Below are 13,036 nucleotides of genomic sequence, written 5' to 3'. Positions count from 1 at the left end.
TTTCTTAGATATTTTTAAGAAATGGGGAAAAGAAGGTTACACGAAAAAGTTTGTTTCCCAAGCTGAAACATGGACTTGTGGATACAGGATAGTTGAACAAGAAAATTATTCTTGGAGAAAAGAGCTGAGAAAGAAAATATGCCATATTAAGGCAAATTGAGCAGGAGGTCATGAGACCAGGGTCATGTCAGTTCCCATTTCACCTGTGGACAGCCTCACTCTTTCATCCTTAAGGAAGCTGTGCCTAGGATGTGACAAGGATTGTTTATGATACATAATGCTTCAAGTCACATATATGCAACCACACCCCAAAAAGAGATTCCTCCCACTGCCAACTAATAGTTTTACATACGCTTTAATGCATGGAATCCAAGATAATCTTTTACTGTTTACTAAAGGCGTTTCTTACTGAAGGGCATTCCAACTTCCACACAAGATCACCTTATTTCCAGTGTCTGCTTCAAGGTTTGGCTCATATGGTAAAGAATCTGCCTGCAATGCGGGAGACCTGGGTTCGATTCCTGGGCTGCGAAGATCCCCTGGAGAAGGGAATGGCAACCCACTCCAGTATTCTTGCCTAGAGAATCCCATGGACAGAAGAGCCTGATGGGCTACAGTCCATGGGGTCACAAAGATTTGGACACCCTGAGTGACTAATATATATATATATATATGCCTCAGTGCACATTTTTGCACTTTTTTTACACCAGGAAACTATGACTCTAGTATGCTGGCTTGTCATTGGTAATACAGTAGGAATTTTTAGGCATCTATCTTAACTTAGTCATTGATTCATTGGTAGAATAACATCAAGCAGAAGAATAAGGGATGGGGTTGGATGTGGAGAAATGGATGAATGGGTTATTACTCCCATCTGGTGGCAAAGATGCAAAAATACAGGCAACACATTCAGTTCTTTTCAGTTCAGTACAGTCTCTCAGTCCTGTGCCACTCTTTGCAACCCCATTGATGCAGAACTCCAGGCCTCCATCCAGGTAGTTGTCCATCACCAACTACCAGAGTTTACTCAAACTCATGTCCATCGAGTCAGTGATGCCATCCAACCATCTCATCCTCTGTCGTCTCCTTCTCCTCCCGCCTTCAATCTTTTCCAATGAGTCAGTTCTTCACATCAAGTGGCCCAAGTATTGGAGTTTCAGCTTTAGCATCAGTCCTTCCAATGAACATCCAGGACTGATCTCCTTTAGGATGGACTGGTTTGATATCCTTGCAGTCCAAGGGACTCTCAAGGGTTTTCTCCAACACCACAGTTCAAAAGCATCAATTCTTCGGCACTCAGTTTTCTTTGTAGTTCAACTTTCACATCCATACATGACTACTGGAAAAACCAAAGCCTTGACTAGACAGACTCTTGTTGGCAAAATAATGTCTCTGCTTTTTAATATGCTGTCCAGCTTGGTCATAGCTTTTCTTCTAAGGAGTAAGCCTCTTTTAATTTCGTGGTTGCAGTCACCATCTGCAGTGACTTTGGAACCCATAAAAATAAATGCTGACACTGTTTCCATTGTTTCCCCATCTATTTGCCATGAAGTGATGGGACCAGATGCCATGATCTTCATTTTCTGAATGTTGAGCTTTAAACCAACTTTTCACTCTCCTCTTTCACTTTCATCAAGAGGCTCTTTAGTTCTTTGCTTTCTGCCATAAGGGTGGTGTCATGTGCATATCTGAGGTTATTGATATTTCTCCCAGCAATCTTGATTCCAGCTTGTGTTTCATCCAGCCTGGCATTTCTCATGATGTACTCTGCATATAAGTTAAATAAACGGGGTGGCAATATACAGCCTTGACGTACTCCTTTTCCTATTTGGAACCAGTCTGTTGTTCCATGTCCTGTTCTAACTGTTGCTTCCTGACCTGCATACAGATTTCTCAAGAGGCAGGTCAGGTGGTCTGGTATTCCCATCTCTTTCAGAATTTTCCACAGTTTGTTGTGATCCACACAGTCAAAGGCTTTGGCATAGTCAATATAGCAGAAATAGATGTTTTTCTGGAACTTGCTTGCTTTTTTGAAGATCCAGTGGATGTTGGCAATTTGATCTCTAGTTCCTCTGCCTTTTCTAAAACTAGTTTGAACATCTGGAAGTTCACAGTTCATGTACTGTTGAAGCCAGGCTTGGAGAATTTTGAGTATTACTTTACTAGCATGTGAGATGAGTGCAATTGTGAGGTAGTTTGAGCATTCCTTGGCATTGCCTTTCTTTGGGACTGGAATGAAAACTGACCTTTTCCAGTCCTGTGGCCACTGCTGAGTTTTCCAAATTTGCTGGCATATTGAGTGCAGCACTTTCACAGCATCATCTTTCAGGATTTTAAATAGCTCAACCTGGAATTCCATCACCTCCACTAGCTTTGTTCATAGTGATGCTTCCTAAGGCCCACTTGACTTCACATTCCAGGATGTCTGGCTCTAGGTGAGTGATCACACCAACGTGAGTATCTTCACATGTCATGAAGATCTTCTTTGTATAGTTCTTCTGTGCATTCTTGACACCTCTTCTCAATATCATCTACTTCTGTTAGGTCCATACCATTTCTATCCTTTATTGTGCCCATCTTTGCATGAAATGTTTCCTTGGTATCTCTAATTATCTTGAAGAGATCTCTAGTCTTTCCCATTCTATTGTTTTCTTCTATTTCTTTGCACTGATCACTGAGAAAGGATTTCTTATCTCTCCTTGCCATTCTTTGAAACTCTGCATTCAGATGCTTATATCTTTCCTTTTCTCCTTTGCTTTTTGCTTCTCTTCTTTTCACAGCTATTTGTAAGGACTTCTCCGACAGCCATTTTGTCTTATTGCATTTCTTTTCCATGGGGATGGTCTTGATCCCTGTCTCCTGTACAATGTCACGAATCTCCATCCATAGTTCATCAGGCACTCTATCTATCAGATCTAGTCCCTTTAAATCTATTTCTTACTTCCACTGTACAAATTGTAAGGAATTTTATTTAGGTCATACCTGAATGGTCTACTGGTTTTCTCTACTTTCTTCAACATAAGTCTGAATTTGGTAATAAGGAGTTCATGATCTCAGCCACAGTCAGCTCCTGGTCTTGTTTTTGTTGACTGTATAGAGCTTCTCCATCTTTGGCTGCAAAGAATATAATCAATCTGATTTCAGTGTTGACCATCTGGTGATGTCCATGTGTAGAGTTTTCTCTTGTGTTGTTGGAAGAGGGCGTTTGATATGACCAGTGTGTTCTTTGGCAAAACTCTATTAGCCTTTGCCCTGCTTCATTCTGTATTCCAAGGCCAAATTCGCCTGTTACTCCAGGTGTTTCTTGACTTCCTACTTTTGCATTTCAGTCCCCTATAATGAAAAGAACATCTTTTTTGGGTGTTAGTTCTAGAAGGTCTTGTAGGTCTTTATAGAGCCATTCAGCTTCTTCAGCATTACTGGTTGGGGCATAGACTTGGGTTACGTGATATTGAATGGTTTGCCTTGGAAACAGAGATCATTCTGTCGTTTTTGAGATTGCATCCAAATACTGCATTTCAGACTCTTTTGTTGACTATGATGGCTACTCCATTTCTTCTAAGGGATTCTTGCCCACAGTAGTAGATATAATGGTCATCTGAGTTAAATTCAGCCATTCCAGTCCATTTTGGTTCACAGATTCCTAAAATGTCAATGTTCACTCTTGCCATCTCCTGTTCGATCACTTCCAACTTTCCTTGATTCATGGACCTAACATTCCAGGTTCCTATGCAATATTGCTCATTACTGCATCGGACCTTGCTTCCATCACCAGTCACATCCACAACTGGGTGTTGTTTTTGCTTTGGCTCTGTCTCTTCATTTTTTCTGTAGTTAATTCTCCACTGATCTCCAGTAGAATATTGGGCACCTACAGACCTGGGGAGTTCATCTTTCAGTGTCCTATCTTTTTGCCTTTTCATAGTGTTCATGGGGTTCTCAAGGCAAGAATATTGAAGTGGTTTGCCATTCCCTTCTCCAGTGGACCACATTTTGTCAGACCTCTCCACCATGACCCATCCATCTTGGGTGGCTCCACACGGCATGACTCATAGTTTCATTGAGTTAGACAAGGCTATGGTCTCTGTGATTAAATTGGTTAGTTTTCTGTGATTGTAGTTTTCAGTCTGTCTGCCCTTTGACGGAGAAGGATAGGAGGCTTATGGAAGCTTCCTGATGGAAGACTGACTGAGGGGGAAAACAGGTGTTGTTCTGATGGGCGGGGCCATGCTCAGTAAATCTTTAATCCAATTTTCTGTTGATGGCTGGAGCTGTGTTCCCTCCCTGCTATTTACCTCAGGCTAAACTGTGGTGGAGGTAATGAAGATAATGGTGACCTCCTTCAAAAGATCCCACGCACGCACTGCTACACTCAGTGCCCCCAGCCCTGCAGCAGGCCACCACCAACCTACGCCTCTGCCAGAGACTCCCGGACACTCATAGGCAAGTCTGGCTCAGTCTTTTGTGGGGTCACTGCTCCTTTCTCTTGGGTCTTGGTGCACACAAGGTTCTGTTTGCCCTCCAAGAGTCTATTTCCCAGTCCTGTGTAAGTTCTGGCAGATCTATGGTGGGGTTAACGGTGACCTCCTTCAAGAGGCCTTATGCCATACCCAAGTCTGCTGCACGTAGGGCCCCTGTCCCTGTGGCAGTCCACTGCGGAGATGCTCAAACACAGCAACACATTGAAGAGATCAAAATAGGACTCATTCATTTGGGAAATGCATTGTTGTACAGACTGTGAAGAAAATGTTTAATTATCAGATACTTTTGTGTCACTTCTTTGACCCATACCTCTTGGAATGTCAACTGTTCTAACTCACTTTTTTTTCTCAATATCCAGGAACATAAAGCTGTGTGAGTTTTTGGACCTAAAGACCACAGAAAAGATTTAAGAATCATTGCGTCCATTTCCCAATCCTGTGGAACTCTGCCCCCAAAAGTTTTCATCTAGAACTTAAAGTTGATAGATATTCTATTAAGGGAGTGCAGCTTTCAAAGGGGGACACCTTGTCATCTATTTGCATATCTCAGGTTCTTATGGTATGTTTCCTAGGCAGTTGTCAACATGATAAAATCAGGTAAAATTCAGGATACCATTGTTTCAACAGAGGAGACTGAAAGTATCTGATAATGGCTTGGCAGGGAGATTTGACTGCCAAGGATAGCTAAACATCCTTTTATGCCAAACCTCTATCATACACTAAGCAACATCATCTCTTGCTACACAGTATGCAAATTCTGTTCAGGAAACCAACCTTCTTTCACTGAACACTTGCACAACTTGTTTGTTTTTGCCTTCAAGTCTTCATGCTTTCTTTTCTTTCCACCTCTATTTCCTTCCATTCTGTCTTAGATAACTACCTGGCTCTTGGCCAAACTTCAAAATGGACCACACTGAAAATGCTTTAAAGATGATACACGTGGTTCTGATCGCTACAATTATCATTGGGGATGTTTCTTGCGATGTGTTATTCACTCTTTTAAACATTTTATATATATATATTATTATTACCAAATTCTCAGAAAAACTTGAGGGATTGTTATTCCTGTTTAAGAATCAACAAATCTTTGGCTAAGAGCAGTTAAGAATTGACCCACACCTACACAGAGAGTGAGTAGAAAAAGAATAGAGAAACCAGATTTGGAAGCAAGTTCAGTCTAGTTTAAAGATTAAACATTTCTTCTTTCATAATCATTCCATCAACTCTACCTGTGCATCCACACACACACACATACACAAATATGCATACACACACAGAGTTTGGTATGAACGATACAATTATATATTAGCATACAGTGCATTGGAGAAGGACATGGCACCCCACTCCAGTACTCTTTTTTTTTTTCCTGTGACACTCCAGTACTCTTGCCTGGAAAAATCCCATGGACAGAGCGACTTAGCAGCAGCAGCATACAGTGTATTGTTGTTGTTTATTCGCTAAGTCATATCTGGCTCTTTGTGACCCCATGGACTGTAGCCCACCAGGCTCCTCTGTCCATAGGATTTCCCAGGCAAGAATACTGCAGTGGTTTGCTATTTCCTTCTTAAGGGGATCTTCCCTACCCAAGGATTGATTATGTGTCTCCTGCTGGGCAGGCAGATTCTTTTCACTACTGAGCCACCTGGGAAGCCCACTACCACAGCACACATATATATATGTATATATACATATATATATATATATATATATATATATATATGCTGCTGCTGCTAAGTCGCTTCAGTCATGTCCGACTCTGTGCGACCCCAGAGACAGCAGCCCATCAGGCTCCACCGTCCCTGGGATTCTCCAGGCAAGAACACTGGAGTGGGTTGCCATTTCCTTCTCCAATGCATGAAAGTGAAAAGTGAAAGTGAAGTCACTCAGTCGTGTCTGACTCTTAGCAACCGCATGGACTGCAGCCCACCAGCTCCTCCATCCATGGGATTTTCCAAGCAAGAGTACTGATTGGGATGCCTTTGCCTTCTCCATATATATATATATTTATCCTCAAATCACTTGCATTTGAAATTGCATTCATTTATCTCAACAGAATCTGAATGATTTGAAATTAGAAATAATACCTGACATTTTCTTTTAGCAGCTCCAGAGAGGGCACATTGGCAAGTCGTATGGTCTTTTGATTCAGAGAGTGGATTCCGAGGTCACGCTACATTCTACCACCATCTGACCATCTGGATGGGACTGAAAAAGGTGCTTGACCTCAGACCCTAAATTTGGTAACTTGGAAATGTTCATAAGGCTTTTGAAAATTAAATGCGATTGTCTAGGAAAAGAATTTAACTAGCGTTGTGCCTGTCACATGTCCATCGTGTATTAAAGGTGAGTTTTTATTTCTGTCTCTTCTACACGCTGGCTATTGCATTCAGACGGTTGATTAACTGTTTTCAGTGATACAGCCATTTTTTTCCACAACAGAAAAAGAAAAGAGTTATTATCCAATGTTTGATGACTCAAATGGTAACACTAGAATAACAGGACAAAGCTCCTTGCACAGGCTGTAAATCTTGTAAGGTCTGGAGAGATGGATATTGGAAAAGCAGAGGGTCCAGACTCCTGAATTAATCTAGCCTGGCAACAGCCATATGGAAAGTTCTAAATGTGAAAATGGTAACTTTTTTAGTTTTCTTCTCAAGGCCTGCCAAAGACTGTCATCCTCCTTGTTCATCTCTAGTAAATCATAGTATCTAACTCAGTTCCTCTAAATGTTGGCTTTTTCTAGCACTTTCCCCTAAAATAGAAATACAAAAAGGCATTCCAGCATGAAAACTGTTAAGGTATGTAAATTCCAGAAATTATATTTGAAATAAATTTATGCTTTCTAGATTTGTCAGAGAAATAAAATAGCAATCACTGGGAGGAAAGTCTAATATTCCTGGGAAAATAAAGTGCTTTTAAGAAGGAGAGCAATCATCTCTCATTCTAGGAAATGACAGGATTTTTTTTTTTTAATTATGGTTTAAAGGGTGATAACTTTATAAAAACTGTATGTAGTTCTATACATGTATATATCATGTATACACATCACATATATATAGTCTAAGTTGATAACATTTCTTAAACTACTGCCCCACTGCCATGGGCACTGATATCTTAAGAATCCCCATTTCTGCCATGATCATGGCAAGAGTTACACACCTCAGGGACCATGCATTAAGATTAGAAAAAAAACCCAATCCTTTCATTGTTAATCCAGCAAATCCACTTCTAGAAATACATTTGCTCAAGATAAAAAATACATTTGCTCAAGATTATTCATTGCAATAACAAAAAGCAAAGAGAACAAACAAAAAAGGAAAGAAAAAAATTATTGCAACATTATTTGTTATATGAAAAGTCTAAAAACAATTCACAGGCTCATCAAAATGGTACTAATTATTTAAATAATACATCTTTACATGATTGAACACTCTGCAGAGTTTAAAAAAGAGAATTTTCTCCATGCTCCATGCATTTCTATGGATTGTGTTGTTGTTCATTCGCTAAGTTGTCTCCAACTCTTTGTGACCCCATGGACTGCAGTCAGTACTAAGAGTACCCTCAGTGTCCAGGCTGTGATACCTAAATTTTTTTTTCCCAATTAGGTGGAACCTGGGCTTCTTAGAGAACTGACTGACTCCAGATCTGGAACAAGAAATTTACAAGATAAACTTGAACATTCTTGTTGGGTCAAAAAGCAAGAACACCACCCAGATTATTTTCAAAAGACTCATGGTTCAACCTGAAAAGATTCCCACTATCCCAAAGTCAGACAATTAGAACACCAAGAAGAGTAATAAATGCAGTCACATAAAATATGTGTGTATGTTATAATGTATAAAATATCATCACAAACCATGTGATATGATCACAAACCATGTGATATGGTTTGTGATAATATTCAAGCAAGAGAACAGGCAAACTCATTGACCATCCTTGGAGAATGATAGGGAACATGGTCATTTTGAAAACTAGTAAATAAAAGCAAAGGACCAAACTTCATCCTGCTTTTTCTATATAAATTATACTTCAGAGTAATTCAGTGGGTAATGGGGCTAGAGATCTCTATGTGCTCAGTCCCTTCAGTCGTTTCTGACTCTTTATGACCCTATGGACTGTAGCCCACAAGTCTCCTCTGTTCATGGGATTCTCCAGGCAAGAATACTGGAATGGGTTGCCATGCCCTTCTCCAGAGAGTTCTCTATATAGAAATATTAATATTTCAGCTAATAAAAAAAGGAATTGCAGAATAGTGATATTCCAATGCATATTACTCTTGCAAGCTCTAATGTGTTAATAGATTTAGACAATGGCCATGAACTTCTAAAATCACAAAAAGAGAACCGACTAGACAATAGGTGCTATTATCTATTATATCACTATTATCTATAATATCACTATTATCACGATAGTGACCTATTAAAAGGTCACTATCCACTATTCTTACAAAAAATTAAATCTAAATTTCATCAAGACTAAATCTATCACTTTTCCGAAATTACAGAAACATGTAAAATGATACCACAGATTAGCTAATTGCAGTGCATGAGTCTTATTTAGAACCCAATGATAGCGAAAGTGAACTCGAAACAAATTGAGACTATGGGAAAATTTGAACATTGACAGAACACTTGATGGTATTAAAAATAATTGTGAATTTCTTCTTTGTGACAATCCCAGGTCTCCTGCATTGCAGGCATATTCTTTGTAGTCTGAATTACCAGGGAAGCCCAAGCCAGTTATGAGAGGCACACAAATGAAAGGGCAGAATATTCACTGGGGAAGGAGGAGTTTGGGGGGTTGTATTCCCTGATTTTTATTCCAGCTCCATCTTCCCAAGGGGAGGAGGGATTTTTGACCTTATTTGGTTTAAATCAGAAGTGTCATGGCATCAGTGAATGATAGGTGTTTCTTATCTGCAAGGCTAATTTTATTAGAATGAGAGCATGATAAGCAACAAGTTACATTCCAAGGTAGGAGAGTCCCATCTTTCCCCACCTCTCTTTGTCTGCTTGCAGGACTCTTATCACCCAAAAGATGAGGTTTCCTGTTAGTCTGGAAGATTCCTACTTTTATTCATCTGCCCATGGAACTCCCCTGTGTGGAAGACCTGTGATTTCCTGCCACCTGGCCTCTGCCCTCATTTATCTGCTTGTGTTTTCTCTACCTGCCTGCTGTAACAAAGTGACCCAGACACCAGTATTGACAAGGCTGTGGTTTGAGGATTACAGTGATTATTGATTCTATGTGACGCCTTTAAAGCCAAGGTTTATAAGTGTGCTGGAGAAATAATAGCTCTTTCTCATTTAATTTGATTCAGAAATGAGAAGGGAATAGAATGCTATCAATACAATTTTTGAGGTCTTCCAAAGGCACTGTTTTCCCTCTCGGTTTTTAGGGCAAGGAAACCGACCTAAGGTAGACAGAAGCAGGAGGCTGGCTTCAGAAAACAGGTACTAAACAGTATCTGAAATGCCTCAGGGCAAAGAAGCAAGAACACTTAAATCAGAAAAGGACAAGAAAATGGGGGTGAAGAAGAAAGTGACTGCAGATGTGGGATGTTGTTTGTCCCCAAGGATTTCTTTATAATGACACAAAACAAATTCTACTTCTGTGTTCAGGACTAGTTGTAGAAATTTGGCCATAAAATAAACAGTAGAAGACAAAGGGCATGTTGCAGTAGAAAGGTGGATGAAGGCAGATGGTTATGTAATTTCACAGCAGCTCCACACACCTTGGCAAGAACTGATGGTTCTGTCAGGGGAGTGTAATCTCCTTGGTTCTGTGTCCTCTCAACAAAAATTTGAAGCTACGGACGTTAAAGCCCTCAGCATGTCACAGCTCTCAGACAGACCGTGTTATAGCTCTTAGACAGATCAGTGTTACAGCTCTGTGTTACAGCTCAGTTTTACTTAGAAAATAATAGGAAAATATAACCTCGAGGCATGAGGGCATGCTGACCCAAAGATGCGAAGAGAAGAGAGAGAAAGAGAGAACAAGCATGCGGGCAGGGGTGGAGAGAGACCCATGGCCCTTCGGCTCCTCTTTTTATGTTTTTCCTCCCCCGGGCCTGCCCTATGTAAGTTGGGCTAGCCAGGAGTGCTGTTTGTTCTACCTGAGGTCCTCACTCCAGTCTTTGGACCTTCCTTTGTTCTCTTTTCACAGGCTTTTCCCTTCCTTGTCTTTTAGCCACCACCATTCTGGACTCCTTTTTCCTAGTCTAACTACCTAACAGTTCCCAAAATCCAAGAATATCTCCCCATGTGATCCGGGACTGATTGGGAAGGAGCTTGTACCTGGCTTGATGAGGGGAGAGCTTGACCCAAAAAAGTGATTAGTGAGGAAATCATTTTCCCTGCTAGACTTAGGTCAGAAACCTCAGAGAGAAGAGATTTGAGATTCAAAAGCCAGTGATGGCCACCATGATGCTACTTTTAAAGAAGCTGGAGGCTGTTAACACCATACGCCATTTATCTCATTTACTTCCCCAAATCACAGTCTTTGAACATACACTGTTAACGCAAATTCATGTGCCTGATGCACACGGCGGTCAAACAAACTGAAACGTTGGAGTTTGAAGTAGAGAAAAGTTTATTGCAAGGCCTTCCAAGAAGACAAGGTGGCTCATGCCCTGAAAAGCTTCCAGCTCCCTGAAGTGCGTGCTAAGTGGCTTCAGTTGTGTCCAACTCTGTGCAACCCCATGGACTCTAGTCTGTCAGGCTCCTCAGTCCATGGGTTTCTCCAGACAAGAACACTGGAGTGGGTGTCTTGCCCCTCCTCTAGGGATCCCCTAATCCAGGGATCAAACCCGTGTCCCTTACATCTCCTGCATTGGCATGCAGATTCTTTACCAATAGCGCCATCCCTGAAGGGTTTTCAACAAAGCATTTTAAAGGGCAGGTGAGGGGAGGTGTCACAGGGCGGGTGATCAGCTTACACACAATTCTCTGACTGATGGTGAGACAGCAGGGTGCTGTCACGGGATTTAACATGATCAGTCCCTAGGCTCCAGGAGGCCTGAGGCTATGAACTTAGTTAACATCTCCCATTTGGTGGGAAGGGTTTTCATATCTGCAAAACAACTCAGGAAATTTGTATCAAATACTGTTATCCAGGTACTTCAGAGAGGAGCTAAAGCAGAGAATATGGGGGAAGTCCTGTCCCAGGAAGGCCCCAAGAGGTTCTGCTCAGTTACAAGTTTGCCAAGCCCTGGGCTAGACCCAGGGATTGCATCACTGAGGAAAGCAGGCCTGGGGTCTCAGGACAGATGGAGTATTCTGTCCTTGTCTATCAGGAATTCAGTTGTCCAGTGATTCAAGCAAAGGGCTTTCCTAGGCTCATCTTTCTCAGCTTCTTTTGCCAATAATCTTTCCCTCCATACCCCTGTAAGCCCTATTTTAAAGTTGACAGAATCCATAAGAGATTAGTACATGGAACAAAGGATAGGAGACAAATACCTCCAGAGACCAGAACTCTTTACTCTGAAGAATTTCTGATGCAAAGCAATGAAAAAAACAAAATCCTCAAACATTTAGTTGTCTAAACAGGACAAAATAGCTCAATAAAAGTGTCCCATTCACTCCACCATCACTACTTCAGGCACTTTTGTTCAAAGATAGGCAAGTCAAGGTTGGCCTTGCCTGTTTCTATTTTATCTAGTACAGAAAATAATTCAAATTATGACAAATGGCAGCATCAAAGAATGAACTGAATGAAGTCTGCTTTATTTCATACATAGAAATTAATGCATATAAAGTAAGTGGACTGATTAAAAACTGAAAAGCTTTGGTGTGTGCAAAACTGGCATCAAAATTAAAGGTACTTAGACAAAATGGTCCCACTTAACAGACAGGACACAACATACAGGTGCCACGAAATGAGCAGATTAAGAATATTTTACCAGAATGTATACAAAATTTCTCCTGGTTTTAAAATTAATGAGTAATTAAAATACTAAAACAGAAAAGAGACTTAAAATACCATTTTAATTCTGTTATAAAACCATGTAATCATTGGTATATTTTTTCTTGTGTAACTATTTTAATTTTTTTGAATAAGTAATATATGTGTTTGGTTAAATAAATAGGAAACAGAACTTCCCTGCAGGCGCAGTGGATAGAAGTCTGCCTGCTCGTGCCTGGAGCTCATGATCTGCAACAAGAGAAGCCACAGCAATGAGAAGTCCACGTACCACGATGAAGAGTAGCTCCCATCACCACAACTAAAGAAAGCCTGCAGGCAGCAACTAGGAACCAACACAGCCAAAAATAAATAAAATTTTTAAAGAAAAGGACACAGTAGTAAAGTGGATCTCCTCCCCACTCTGTATCACCTCTGTCTCACTTTCAGAGGCAAGCACTGAAATCCGATGCTTGAGTGTCCAAGGGAAATAAGCAGTGCAGACAGGTTTTGGACAGGTAGGGCTGGTATCGGAATGCTAAGTCGCTTCAGTTGTGTTGTGACCCAAAGGACTGTAGCCCACCAGGCTCCTCTGTCCGTGGGATTTCCAGGTAAGAATACTGGAATAGGTTGCCATTTCTTCCTCCATCGGATCT

General features: G+C 40.8%; 1 long non-coding RNA gene across 2 annotated transcripts; it reads left to right on the top strand.

The window, feature by feature from the left end:
* Window positions 1-4,844: 4,844 nt before the first annotated feature.
* Window positions 4,845-12,819, top strand: LOC129641437 (uncharacterized). Of its 2 annotated transcripts, none has more exons than XR_008709328.1 (3): window positions 4,845-5,040; window positions 6,586-6,824; window positions 12,568-12,819. It is a non-coding gene; the product is annotated as an uncharacterized LOC129641437 (long non-coding RNA). The 2 variants fall into 2 exon arrangements; XR_008709327.1 differs by lacking the exon at window positions 12,568-12,819 and adding an exon at window positions 8,087-8,297.
* Window positions 12,820-13,036: the final 217 nt, after the last annotated feature.

Source organism: Bubalus kerabau, chromosome 1 (genome assembly GCF_029407905.1).
Source record: "Bubalus kerabau isolate K-KA32 ecotype Philippines breed swamp buffalo chromosome 1, PCC_UOA_SB_1v2, whole genome shotgun sequence".
NCBI classification, from domain to species: domain Eukaryota; kingdom Metazoa; phylum Chordata; class Mammalia; order Artiodactyla; family Bovidae; genus Bubalus; species Bubalus kerabau.
Note: the sequence above shows the minus strand (reverse complement) of the source record. Positions and strands in the feature narration are given on the sequence as shown.